Source organism: Odocoileus virginianus, chromosome 9 (genome assembly GCF_023699985.2).
Source record: "Odocoileus virginianus isolate 20LAN1187 ecotype Illinois chromosome 9, Ovbor_1.2, whole genome shotgun sequence".
NCBI lineage: Eukaryota > Metazoa > Chordata > Mammalia > Artiodactyla > Cervidae > Odocoileus > Odocoileus virginianus.
This window is the reverse complement of record NC_069682.1, coordinates 49,960,006-49,972,807: the sequence shown is the minus strand read 5'-3', so window position 1 is coordinate 49,972,807 and position 12,802 is coordinate 49,960,006.

The window sequence follows — 12,802 nt, the reverse complement described above, 5'->3', positions numbered from 1 at the left end:
CCCCAGGTAGCACCTCCCCATCCACCCCAGCCGGGTCCTCTATGCTGTCTTCACGGCAATCACTGGTCAGGAATCCTGCCTGTTTATCCTCCAGCCAGTGGTGTTGCTCGGCCGTCCCTATGGCAACAGCCCCGGGAGTCCTGCCCCTCTCGGGAAACTGCCCAGAACCTGTCCCTGCCCTCTCCAAGCCTTTGCTGGATGCGGATGGCCGGATGGGGGGAGGGGGAGGCTGAGGACAGGGTGGGAGATGCGCAGCTGGTGGGCCTGAGGGTGCTGGGCTTCGCAGCAGGAACCGCCCTGTGCGCGTCATCCCAGGCCCTGCGGGTGGACCGGAGGCCGGCCCTGGACTGCAGCAGCCCCACCCTGGGCTGGGGGCCGCCTGGCCGAGGCTGCAGCTTGCTCCCAGGCCTGGCTCAGCCAAATCTGCTGCCAGCTGGCCCTGCCCTCCTGCTGGGCCTCCCCAAGACCTCCCTCCAGAGCCAGAGGCTACCTGCCAACCCCATGGCTGCCCCACCCCAACTGTCCTCCAGGCCCGCGCCCCTGCCAAGCCCCACTGCCGCTCCAGCTGCCACCGCCAACTGTCGCCCCGTTCCATTCCAAGCACTCACCCCCAACCGTCCTTCCAAAACGCCACTGCCAAATGCCAGCCCCTTCCTTCCTGAGCCCCCGCCCCCTCACCCCCAGGCCGGGCACCAGGGCCCTGCATTCCAGACCTTCCCTCCAGACAGAAGCTGGGCCACACCTGCTATGTGCCCGGGAGGGGCTGGTGTCAGAGGGCAGGGGCAGAGAGCTGGGGTGGAGGTGGGGGCTAACAGAGTGAGAACGGGGCAGCACAGTTGTGGGGGTGGGGGGGCAAGGGCAGAGCACTGCCCCAGTGTCAGCTGCACAGCCAGGCTGGCACAGGGTGGGAGGCAGCCAGGGCCACTCCCGTGCAAGCTGTGTGCTATAGATGAGCAGGGGTCTGCCCCTGAGGGTCTGACCATCAACCTTGGCCTCTCCTGGCAATGGTTAGGAGACCACTTCGCCTCCTGCCCCACCAGCCCTTCCCAGTCCCAGGTGGGCCCTGAGGCCAACTTAAGTGTGGAGGGTGGCACTGGGCTCCCTCCTGTCTCACTCCCCCTGCTCCCTGGACCGGCCCCGATCCCTTTACAATCTGACCCCATCGCCCTTCTCCTTGCTGCCCACCCCCACCCCGAGCCCACTCTCTCTGTTCATCCTGTGGTCCCTGTGGTGGCGTTGTTCCATGAGGGTGCTTCTGCGCCCCCACCCCACAGGGATCGCCACAGCCCCTGCTTTCTCTGGGCACACAGCAGGCACCCTATCCAACTGGGACCTCCCTCAGGCCCCGGGTGGGAGGAGAGGGGAAGACATGGCCCTGGGAGCCGGGTGGCACCACTGCGCCGCAGGTGCAGACCTGGGGCTGTAATTCCATCTCGGGCGGGCTCTGGAAACTGGGAGGCCCTGGGGAGCAGCCAGTCAGCGCTGGAACAGGGCGAGGGGGCTGGGGGCCTCAGTCCCTGCTAGAGCAACGCAGCTGCTCCCTGGGGGCCACAGCCACTGAGGCTCGTGTTGCAAAAGCTGGTGATGGCTGCAGATAGCGACAGGGCGGGATGGGGGGGCAGAAGTTGAGACAGGGTGCATTTTCTGAGTCAGGAGTCTCCCTGCATGCGTCACCTGGCCCAGCTCCCATGCTAGGGGCTGAGGGTGAGGAGGAAAAGGAGATGATGAGGGGCCCTGTCCCGACCTTCCCATCAGAGAAGGGGGTTCTGGGTCCCCTTGGTGGACTCAGAAAGGCCCCAACCCGTGCAGTGCCAACCACTGTCTTGGCCTCCTCCATCCACTCATTCATGAGCTTATTCGGCAGCATTCATGGAGTACATCGATCCTGCCGCGTGCCGGGGACATCCCAAGATTGGAAAGCGAGACAGGATGCCTTGTCTTCTGGGAAAGAGCCAGGCAAGCAGGTCAGCCGAGAGGCTCACTACAGCAGACCTGGAAAAGGGTTTCCTTGGAGAAATGGCCAGTGTGAGGATAGTGGGGAAAACAGGAAAGTGTGTGGCAGTGCTGGCAGGACAGAAGGGCTCAGAAAGCAAAGGACAGGGGCACATGGAGCCGATGGGAAAGGTGGCCAGAGCCAGGGCCATTTGAGCATCAGATAACATCCTGCTGAATACAACACAAAGCACGATGTGACCCGACCGACATACATGCAGGGGGAAGGGTCTGGCACCCTCCCTGAGATGGAAGTTAACTCCCATACAGCTTGAGTGTGGTCGCCCTTTGAAGAAGGCGCCAAAGGGAATATGAGGGGCTTTACTCTGGAGACCCAGCAGGCAGCCCCCCAACCAGGTGATCAGGGACATCAAGGGACATCAGGCTTCTGACCTGAGGTGACGGGAAGGGTACCTCACCTCTTCTGCTGTCTGCCCCAGCTCATCAGCCTCCCTGGTACTCCTTCATGTCTGACTCGATAACCTTGGTGTCTTCATCAGAAGACACATCAGATCAACCCTAACTGAGGGACGTGCTACAAAACACTGAGCGGCCACCTCAGGATGGTCTTGGTCGTCAAAGGCTATGGAGAAGTGGTCCCAGCTCAGAGGAGCCCCGGAGTCATGCAGACCCTGTGTGTGTGCCCTGGGTGGGGTCCTGGATCAGAAGAGGAGTGCAATGGAAAAACGTGTGGATGAAATCCAGGTAGGGTCTGAGCTATGCTGAGAGAAGCAGCCCTGGTGACATTTGATGGTAACTTTGGGGGAAGCTGAGTCAGGGGGGCGGTGCACACAGGAGCTCTGGGACTTCCGAATGCCCCTGCTCTTCCATAGACCTGAAATCATTCCAAAACATAAAGACTCTCCGACCAATCATTAGACAAAGCTTCCTCCTTTGGATCTGGGGCTCGTTTTCACTTTTGGATCTGAAAGCTCCACAGATGCCCAGCTCGGCCCACCCTCAGGGCACAGGGATGGAGGGGTTTAAACCCTGGACTCATGAAGAACTGGCCCTGCTGCCCTGCTGAGAGACTCAACCCACCTCAGCCCAGCCTCTGCCTGCACCCGCCACGTCTCCAAAGGTGACCCCAACCCCTACACTGTCTTTGCTCAAAAAGTCCCAATGTTGGGAACTCCTTGGCTGTCCATTGGTCAAGATACTACTTCCACTGCAGGGGGCCCAGGTCTGATCCCTCGTCATGGAACGAAGATGCCTGCATACAGTGCAGTGTGACCCCCCAGAAAATCCCAGTGTTGCCAAACCGCTGTGTGTGCTGTGTCCCAGCAAGTGTTTTGCTGTTCCACTCGGCCCTCTGTGACTTCCCTCCTTCCGCCTGTTCTCCCAAGACCCAGCCTTCTGCATGTTGTCTCAGCCAGAGGGGAGCCCCCCCTCCGCAATAGTTACGTGAAATCCATCTCACTGCCTCGAGGCCTGTCCAGTGCTGTTCTCTGGATAGCTGCCATGAGCCTTTGTCACATCTGTGTGCTTGCACACATCTGTGGGCTCCTCCGTGTGTGTGTGTTGGTGCACGAGTGTCCACGTGTGTCTGGGTTGTGTGTTTGCTCATTCCCAGGTGGCCGCTCAGGCTTGTACAAGAGCGTCTGTGAGTGTGTGTCCTGCTTTGCTCTCTGCAGAGGGAACCAGGCCCAACTCTGGACACTGGGCAAGAGCTGGTCCTGCCAAGTCTGGGGGACTTCCCTGGAAGTCCAGTGGTTGAAAGTCTGCCTTCCAATGCAGGGGATGAGAGTTCAATCCCTGGTCGAGGAACTAAGATCCCACATGCTGTAGGGCAGCTAAGCCACGTGCCACAACTAAGACCCAACACAGCCAAACAAACAAATAAATACAGAGAAATGGAATAGAAACACACTCTGGGTGGGGAGGGTGGGAGAGGCAGCTACAGAGATGGACAGGGTGTGGATTGAGTCAGGCAGGGGAAATCTTCGCTGGGCCGAACCCAGGTGCTCCTTCTGGGAGATGACCTCCAAGACCGCCTGGGGCCACGTGGTGACCACCAGGTGAAGGCTTCTGGTGTTTTCCACAGGCTATCAGGTGCTATCACAGACTTTTGAAGAGGAGATGGGCTGAATCCAGAGAGATTTTTAGGATGAGAGCTGATAAACTCTGGGTGGAACAGACATGGTAGATGGGGTGGTTGGAGGGGGGCGGGGCGGTGGTTTGCTGCCTCTCTGATTGACAGCAGAGTGTTGGGTCCCTGTTTCAGACAGGAGGCCAAGAACAGATGTGGACATGACAGATACGTGGGTTTGCGAACTGAGGCCAGGGCTGCAGGTGCCCCATGGAGGCAGGGAGGCCTTGAAGGATAGAAGCTGGCTAGGGAGCCTGTGACATCTGGACTGGAGTAGGGAAGGCTGTGTGGCAGAAGGGTAACTGCAGGTCATTCCTATTTCCTGCTCACTGGAGTCTCAGAGGTCACTTGGGCAGGGGCTTAGGCAGAGCCACACCCTCAGGACACCTGGTGGCGGTGGGGTTCCCACAGCTGTGCCTGGAGAGCCACCCTGGCTAGGACCCCCTTCTCCTACCAGCCTCAATCTCAGACTCTGAGAGCCCACCCAGGACCCTCTCCCCATCTCAGCTGAGGGATGGGACACCAGGGTCCATTCTCTGGTCTTGCCCAATGCCAGCTGCACTCACCGGTACCCAGACATGATGGCTCTTCTCCCCCAGGCCTTTGCACCTGCTGTTCCCCCAGCCTGGAATGCCCCTCCTGTTCCTACCCACCTGATGGCCCTCAGCTTTCCTGAGGACCCACTTCCAACCCTGCCCCCCACTGCCCACTCTTAATCAGGGAGAGGATCCGCCATGACAGGGCCCCACTTTGGCCCTAACACCTGCACTTTCTGATTGTCCTTCGCCCCCTCCCTATGCTCATTGAGGGTATGGCCATGTCTGATTCCCTTGTATGTCCTCGGTTCTAAGGGGCCAACCTGGCCAGAATCTGTACCCGCAATGTGATTTGGGGTAAATCTCTTAATTCTCTGGGCAACCAGTCCACACCTCAGGAACCCCCCTGACATTGCTAAGTGGGCTGAGTAAGATGGTGGGACACAGAGCATCCCAGAAGGTGGGGCCTCTCTTGTTGGCACTGTTACCACAGAAGTTTGACTGTCACCAGTACCAACTGGGCGCTGAGAGTGGGCTCCTGGCTTTCTGTCGCGGTTTCCAGTCTTGAGTGTCCTGTAGGCATCTTCTTCCTGAGGAGATTTGGGCTAACGTCACTCGGGGATGCCTCTGGAACCCCAGGCAGAGCGGACAGGCCCCTGGAAGTGGCTGGGTTTGCCTGGGTTGGGATGTGAGAACTGCGGAGTGGTTTTCCTCCTCTGGGTCCTCAGCCCCACACACCCAGGATGGAGGAAGGTAGGGGAAAGCCTGGGGAGGGGCCTGGAGGGGGCTTGGAGCTTTGGAAAAAGGGGCTGCCCTGCCTGAGGGGAGTTGTTGGAGGAAACAGGAGGAGCTTGCATCCTACCTGGTCTGACCACCCCTGCCTCACAGCCCCCACACCCGGCCAGGACCCTCAGCCTGTCCCTGTGGCCACGTGGGTGTCTGTGTTTCAGGAGCTGTCTTGGAATGTGACAGCCTGGTTCCCCGGCCCCCAGCCATCGTGGGCTGTGTGGAGTTTTGCTCTCTCCTCCCCTGGGGGTCCTGGTGCCGGGGTGGTTTGAAAACCAGAGCCTGGAGGCCTTATCAGACCACAGGCTTTCCTGAGGAAGGAAGGGTGGGTGTGGGCCTCCGGGATGGGGCGCCTCCTCTGGGCGTGCCCGGCCAAGTGGAGGGTGCGCGGGCGCTGCCCTTCTGGGGGGAGGACAACTTCAGCCCAGGAGACCCCAGCCTAAGGCCCAGCCCAGTCAAGGACAAACAGACCCCAAGATGGAGAGGTCCTAAGCCGGGGCTCAAGTCTCAGGAGCCCTGGAGGCCCACCCCCTGAAATCAGGGGCAAATTCGAGCATTTCTGGGAGTGTCCACAGGGCTCCTGTCAGACCCTTAGACAGAACCATGGCCATCAAAACCACAACTCCAGTCCTGGGGGCCTGAGGAAATACATGCTCAGATTCACAAAAAAGATTTACTAGAGTGCTCAAAGCCATCCTCTTTCAATAGCCCCAAACTGGACAACCCACTGCCCACCAGTGGCAGAGTATATAAGCAAAATGTAGGGTATCACACAGGGGACACTGGATGGTCACCTGTGACTCCCAGAGCCACTGTAGCCTCACTTCCAAAAGAAGCCACCTTCAGAAATGGGCAGGACAGGTGGAGCCAACAGTATTAGAGATGGCTTCTGCAAAGTGGGTCCAAGGGTACCTCCTGGGCTGGCCGAGTCCTGTCTTGCTCCAGGTGCTGGTGACAAGATGCGTTAAATATTTGCTCAAGGTAGGAGCTCGTTTTGGTATGTATATGGTACATCAATAAAAAGTTATACGAAACCCCCCAAATCCTCACTGACCTCTCTCTGAGGGGAAGATGTTTCCCTGGGGCTGTTGGTCTTCATTCCTCCTTGCCCCAGCCTCCCACCTGGGCCTCCAAGGAAGTGGGGGACAGGAGAGGGTATGAAGGCAGAGAAAGCAGCCCTGGCAGGTGCTGGGCAGGCCCCGGGGGCCCTTCCTGCCTGTGGAGACTGAGGCTGGTCAGGCTGACTGTCCCAGGCCTCCTCAGCCTTTCTCAAGGGCCGGGCCCAAGAAGCCCCAGGTTGGGGGTCCCGAAGCCTCGCAGGTGGGGAGGGAGGATGTGGGGCCCGCCCTGCTGGAGCCAGGCTGGCTGGCCTTGGAGCGCTGGCAGGGGCTGGGGGTGCCTCCCGCCCTGCGCCCTCCCCCTCCGGGTGCCTCTACCCCTTCCGCTTCCAGAGGCCCCAGGGCTATTTTTAACTCTCCTGAGCTGCTGAAGGTGGACAGAACCTTGGGGATGGGAGAGAAGACCCAACACTCTTTCTGGGGTCCAGGTTTCCTGGGGGAACTGGTCATTCTTGACCTTAGAGGAGAAACAGCACTCCACCCCAGAAATATAGACATACAGGAAGGCCACGTAGATACCCCAAGGTTCACACATATGCCTGGGATACAGTCAAACACACACAGATGTGCATACACACATACACATGCAAGTGCAAGCACATGCCACAGCCCAGGAACATCCTTAGAAACATACCAGATGCACAGAGACTCGAAGGACAAATAGAGGGTCTCTCAGCCTCCCCAGACCCCTGAAAACACACACAGGCAGACACACACACACACACACACACACACACGGGCACAGACAGGCAGACACAGAACAGATGCTGGGGTGCAGGAGGACCTGCAAGCCACATTCTAGACTGATGGGGGTGGGCCCTGCAGGAGGGCTGCTCAGCCCCCATGTACCAGCCACTTTCCCCGCAGCTGGCTGGGCCTGAGCTCCAGGGGCCTCTTGGCACCTTCCCACCCAAGAGGCCCCACTCCACCTCATCCTCCCCCAGGATGGGGAGCGGGCCTGTGACTGGAGCCATGAGCAGACTTGCACCCTCTTCCCCCACACTCTGGCCCTCATGCTGCTCAGGACAGGAAACCCAAGAGCGGGAAGGGGGAGTCAGCCCACGGACCTGTGGTCTCAGAGCCTCCTCTTCCTAGCCCTGCTCCCCACTTCCCTTCTCCTCCCCGGGCCTTTGTTCCCTGGAGCAGCCATCCCCCAACTCCGCGGGTGAACTGGAGTGTGTCCTGGAAAACCCCAGGTGCTGGACTGGGGGCCTCTGTCCCCTGCATCCGGATCCAGGGGAGGAGGGAGCCAGGAGGACAGGCGGGGCTCGGGACCCACTAGTGGGGGCGCAGCTGGCTGGCTTCCATGTCCCCTCCACCCCCACACCCCCACTGCTGCCCCTGGAGGCCCCGGAGGGATGGAGGAGGGCGGAGAGCTGGCCTGGAGGACAGGACATCCTCTTGGCAGGACACAGGACGCCAGGCCGGAGGTTCCCAGCCCCAGTCAAGGCCACGGGGGGAAAAGGTCACTGGGGCCTGGGTCTCACCAGTTCCAAGATGGGCCAGCTCCCTGATGGCCAGTCCAAGTTGCTGCATATAAGTGAAGACAGCAGACCCAGCACCAATGAAACACATTGGTCCCTGATCCCCCACGCTGAGGGCCCTCTGGGCCAGGCAGGATGTGGACCTGCCCCCACCCCCACCCCCGGTGGCTCCAGGCCCAGGGCCCCTCCTCACAGAGCCCCACAGAGCACAGGAGAGAGGAGCAGGCCTGGGGGGCACTGTTACTTGCACTGTGGAGAGCCCACCCCCACAGAGGAACCGACTCCTCCAGGTGAATCTGGGGCCCACTGCCCTAGAGGCCAAATTTCAGGCTGGCCCAGCCCTCCCATCTCAGGACAAGAAGCTCATAAATAGTTGAGTGGGGGTGAAGGCCACAGAGACCCCTTGCTCCTGCACCCCTCCCCCTCCTACAGCAAAGCAGCAGACCATGGCTCCCAAACTGGCACCATCGGCCAGTGGTTGGAAGTCCACTGGTCTGGGAGCTGAGGGTTCCAGGAGGTCACCACATCCAGGCTGGCTAGGGTGAGTCCAACACAAGTGCTGGCTGGCCATTCCCTAAACTCACCTGCCAGCAGGTTCTGGTTCCCTGGGTGGGAAGCAGGTAAAACAGTCTATGAAAATGAGTCTCCTCAACACACAGTTTGAGTTTGGATCTGACTCTGCTCCGCTGAATTAAAATCACCAACGGAACTTTGCTCAGGACCCGAGGAATGGCCCCTCTGCCAAGGAGCCAAGGCCAAAAGCAGCTCTTACCACCCCCGTCCTTGGCACCTTCCCTATCACCTGCCTTAGGTTCCTTGATTCTGATTCAACTCACAGTCTTTACCTCTTTGTAAAAAATTAGACTTTATTGGAGTATTATTTATATGCAATGATATTCCCCCATATGAAGGGTACAATTGATGAGTTTTGACAAAACTATCATCATGTAACCACCCACACCATTACAGTATAGAACATTGCCATCACCCGCTACACCTCAGCCTCTTGGTGCTCACTCTGCTCCCGCCAGCCCTGCCCACCACTGATCTGCTGTCACTGTAGTTTTGTCTTTCCCGGGATTTCACATAAACAAAGCCACACAGGATGGGGTCTTCCAGACCTGGCTCCTTTCTCGTTCTGTGCATCAGCCATACACTCCTCTTTCCATTCACCAGCTGACAGACATCTGGGGTTTTCCTATGTGGGGCATATGACCGATGCTGCTGCGAATCTGAAGACAGCCCTAAGTGTGAGCATGTTGCATTGCTTTGGGGTAAATGCCCAGGAGTGGGATTGTGGGATCCTTCTGATGCTGGTTTTCTAAATTTTTGTGTCTGTTTTCGCTCTGCCCCACCAGGCTGTGTGCTCCCCAGGGGGAGAAATGTCACCTGTGTTGCTCACTGCCATGATCAGAGCCCAGTGCAGTTCTGTGCCAAGACAGTATTCACTGTGGGTATTTGTCCACCATGTGAGTGAATGAAGCAGTAACGGTGGTGCCTGGGATGGTGGGTTTGGTGATGCTGATGGGAAGTGATGATAACATTGAAGGTGGTGGAGGAGACGATGGGGAGGGAGGTGACCAGTTGGGGACAGTGACAGACTGCTGGCGCTGATGGGGGTGGTGTTTCTAATGGTGATGCTTAGAACAGCTTCCTTCACCCTCCTTGGAGATGCAATGTCCCTCTTTGAATGTCTCCTCCACCTCCTCACCTCCAAGACCTCCAGTCCCCCATGCCAGAGTCACATCTTCGAGCAGGCTGTCAGGCAAATGCACACCCATCCTGAAGCGACTCTTCCCACTGGCTCCCAGTATGGCCACACCCGCACTGCCCACAGCTGCGACATCTCACCAGGAACAACCCTCCTTTCTCCCAAACAGTCGGCCTCCCCCCTCTTTGGTTCCCTTCTTATCCTATTTAGATTTTATATTTTCTCTCAAAAATACCACAAGTGTTAGCATCCCCATCCTCTCCTGGCTTCTCTCTCTCCTTGCCTATACCTAAGCGGCTGCTCTCTACCAGAGAATCCACCAGCAGACCCTGGACACACCTGGTCCGCCTGCATTCCTCCCAGGTCACTGTGCCCTGCCTACTCCCCACCCTTCTTGCTGGCCTCCCTGCCTTCTGGAGCCTTCCTCCAGCTCGAGCCCCACGCCTGCCTCCAGGCCTCCTCCACAAAGCAGTGGCCGCTCAGAAATGCAAACCTGAGTCTGGAACATTCCTGCTGAATCTCATTGGCTTCTGAGTAGTGGCTTCCTCTCAAACCCCTCTTCCCAGTCAACCACACCCTACATGATCTCCATGAGCTTCCCCCCCCTTTCCTGTCCTCATTTCTGCCTCTGCTCCTGGGTTCCAGCCACACTGGTCTCACTTTTATTCCTCCAAGATGCTAAGTTCCTTTCAGCCCTAAGCCCCTCCCAAGGCCAGGCCCCCGCACCACAGTCTAACTCACAGTGAACTCACCACTTTCCTGGTCTCAGCGCCTGCCCGCTGTCCTGCCCTTCCCACTCCAGGTGGGCGACTACTGGGTGTTCCCTGCTGAAAAGCCCTTCTTCATGCTAAGTCCTTATTCTCCCCAGCAAGCACCATGGGGGCAGAGGTAGACTGCCCTGTCCCCAGCCACTTCGCAGCAGACGCTTCGTGAATAGTCCCTGTTGAGAAAGTGAGGGGGGGACTGGAGGCCAGTGATTCAGTTCATCACCAGGCGCACAGAAGGTGACTGAGGAGGAAGAACTAGTTTCCTCTGGGCCTCCTGGAATCCAAGGCAGGACACCAGGCCAGGCCCAGGCAGTGGTCATCACAGCCCAAGGGATTTGGGAGACTCCGGCCTGCTTGGGTCCCAGGCACTGCCTCGGACTTTCCAGGGGGCTTTGCCATGGAGGGCGCCAGGGCATTTCCTGCCCAGTCTCACACCCTGAGGCCCCAGCCCTGTGGCCCTGCTCCTTCCTCCCCCGCCAGGGGGGTTTCCACCCAGCCCAAGCCCCGCTATTTTTAGCTCAGGGAGCAGGACCAATCCTGGCCCCATCACTTCCCCCAGGGAGCCTGGGCAAAATGGGGGCTGGGCGCCAGAGGCTGGAGAGGTGGCGGCCTGGTAGCCCCTCCCTTCCTTGGCCCCCAACTCCCCAAGTCACCAGCGTACTTCTTGGCAGCCCAGGTGGCTAGTGCATGGGCCCCATGGGCAGGGGCTCCAGTCCTTGGGTGGGGTGGGCCCAGGGCCTGGGTGGGCTACCGCCCACTTCCTGCAGCCTCGCCCCAGCACTTCAAAGGCCGCTGGCGGCCCTGTGGTCACTCCCGGCTCCCACGCAGCCCAGCCGGAGGGGCGGGCCGGGCGCAGGAGCCCCGGCAGCCGAGTCCTGCCCCGGCAGCTTCAAAGTGCTGGGTGGGCAGCCCTGCGGTTATATCCCCGGGACAGGCGGTGTGAGGGGGGAGACAGGAAGGGGGAATAAGGGGCCCCTCTGCTTCTGTGTCCTCCCCACCCCACTACCTTCCTGGGTGGGCTTGGGGCAAAGGCCCAGACACTCTCCTGGCCCCAGATCCTGTCCTGGGGCCTGGACGCCTGGGGTGGAGATGCCCTGGTGGTGTATGTTGTGTGTGGGGTCCAAGTGGGCTCACCCTGGAGTGGAGCCCCCCTAGAGAAACCTCAGAAACCAAAGTGGGGGGCACCCGTCCTGGACTCCTCAGGGCCCTGGCTGAGCTGAGGGGGTGCGGCCTACAGCCTTTCCTTTCTCCCCCGTCCCCCCTCCCTTCTCGCCCCACTTTCCTGCCTGAAGCGGGGGCAGCTGGAAGGGGAGGGGACAGAGGGAAGAAGGGCCTGCCTGTCTGGGCCCTGGAGCGGCCCTGCCCCCACCCTCCACGGAGGTGGGCTGGACGGGCTGCGGTGGGCTTGACCTCGAGCCAGCTCCCCAGGGACCCGAGAAGTGAGAGGGGTGGGGGAGCCAGAGCCGGGAGCAGCAGACTTTGAGAACAGAGAGTGCCTGTGCGCAAGTGGGGGAGGAAACTTCCAGGGTCCCCTGGGGTCAGCTCCAGGACAGTTGCCATTTTTAATCTGCACAAGAGACTTAGAAGGAGCCGCGAGGGCTGTAACCTAGATCCGCTCCAGCCGCTCCCAGCAGTGCAGCCCAAGAACAGCCCCCTCCCCCTGCCTTGTCCCCAGACAGGCTGAGCGGACCCTTGTGGAGACCCCATCCAGGGGCTTCGGGGGCCTTGTGGGGTCCTGCCTACTCTGGACTGGATTTGTGCCCCACTCCCAGTCTCCAGACTCTTCCCCTCCTCCTCCATCTGGGGTGTAGGTGGAGGGCTCATGAAGGAGCTCCACTAGTGAGCCCCCAGGACTGACACCTGACCTAAGCAGAAGTCGGCTTCAGCCCACCCACTCAGGCAGGTGGGAGACCCACACCCCAGGAAGGATGGCCTAAGGCCACCCTTGGGCCTAAGGACAGCTACCCCTACCCAGTCCACACCCAGGCTGTCTCCTGCTCTCCAGAGGAGAGCTGAGGGTTCAGCTCCTGAGACCCCACCCCTCCCACCACGCTTCCAGCTTCTTTACTCTTAGGGTGACTGCCGAGACCCAGGCTGCTTCTGGGGGTGGAATGGGGGCTTCCCAGTAACAGTTTCCAAAGAGGAACTGCCACACCCCTGGGGCAGCAGGAGGAGGTGACCAGTGCTGGGGTGGGGACTCCAGCTCCCTCCAGTTCTCAAGGACCTCTGTGTGGGCCACCTCTTTGGAGATACCGCCCCCATTCTGTCTCACCACCAGGAGAAAAATGTTGATAGTTCTGTGTGAAGGAACAGGAAAGA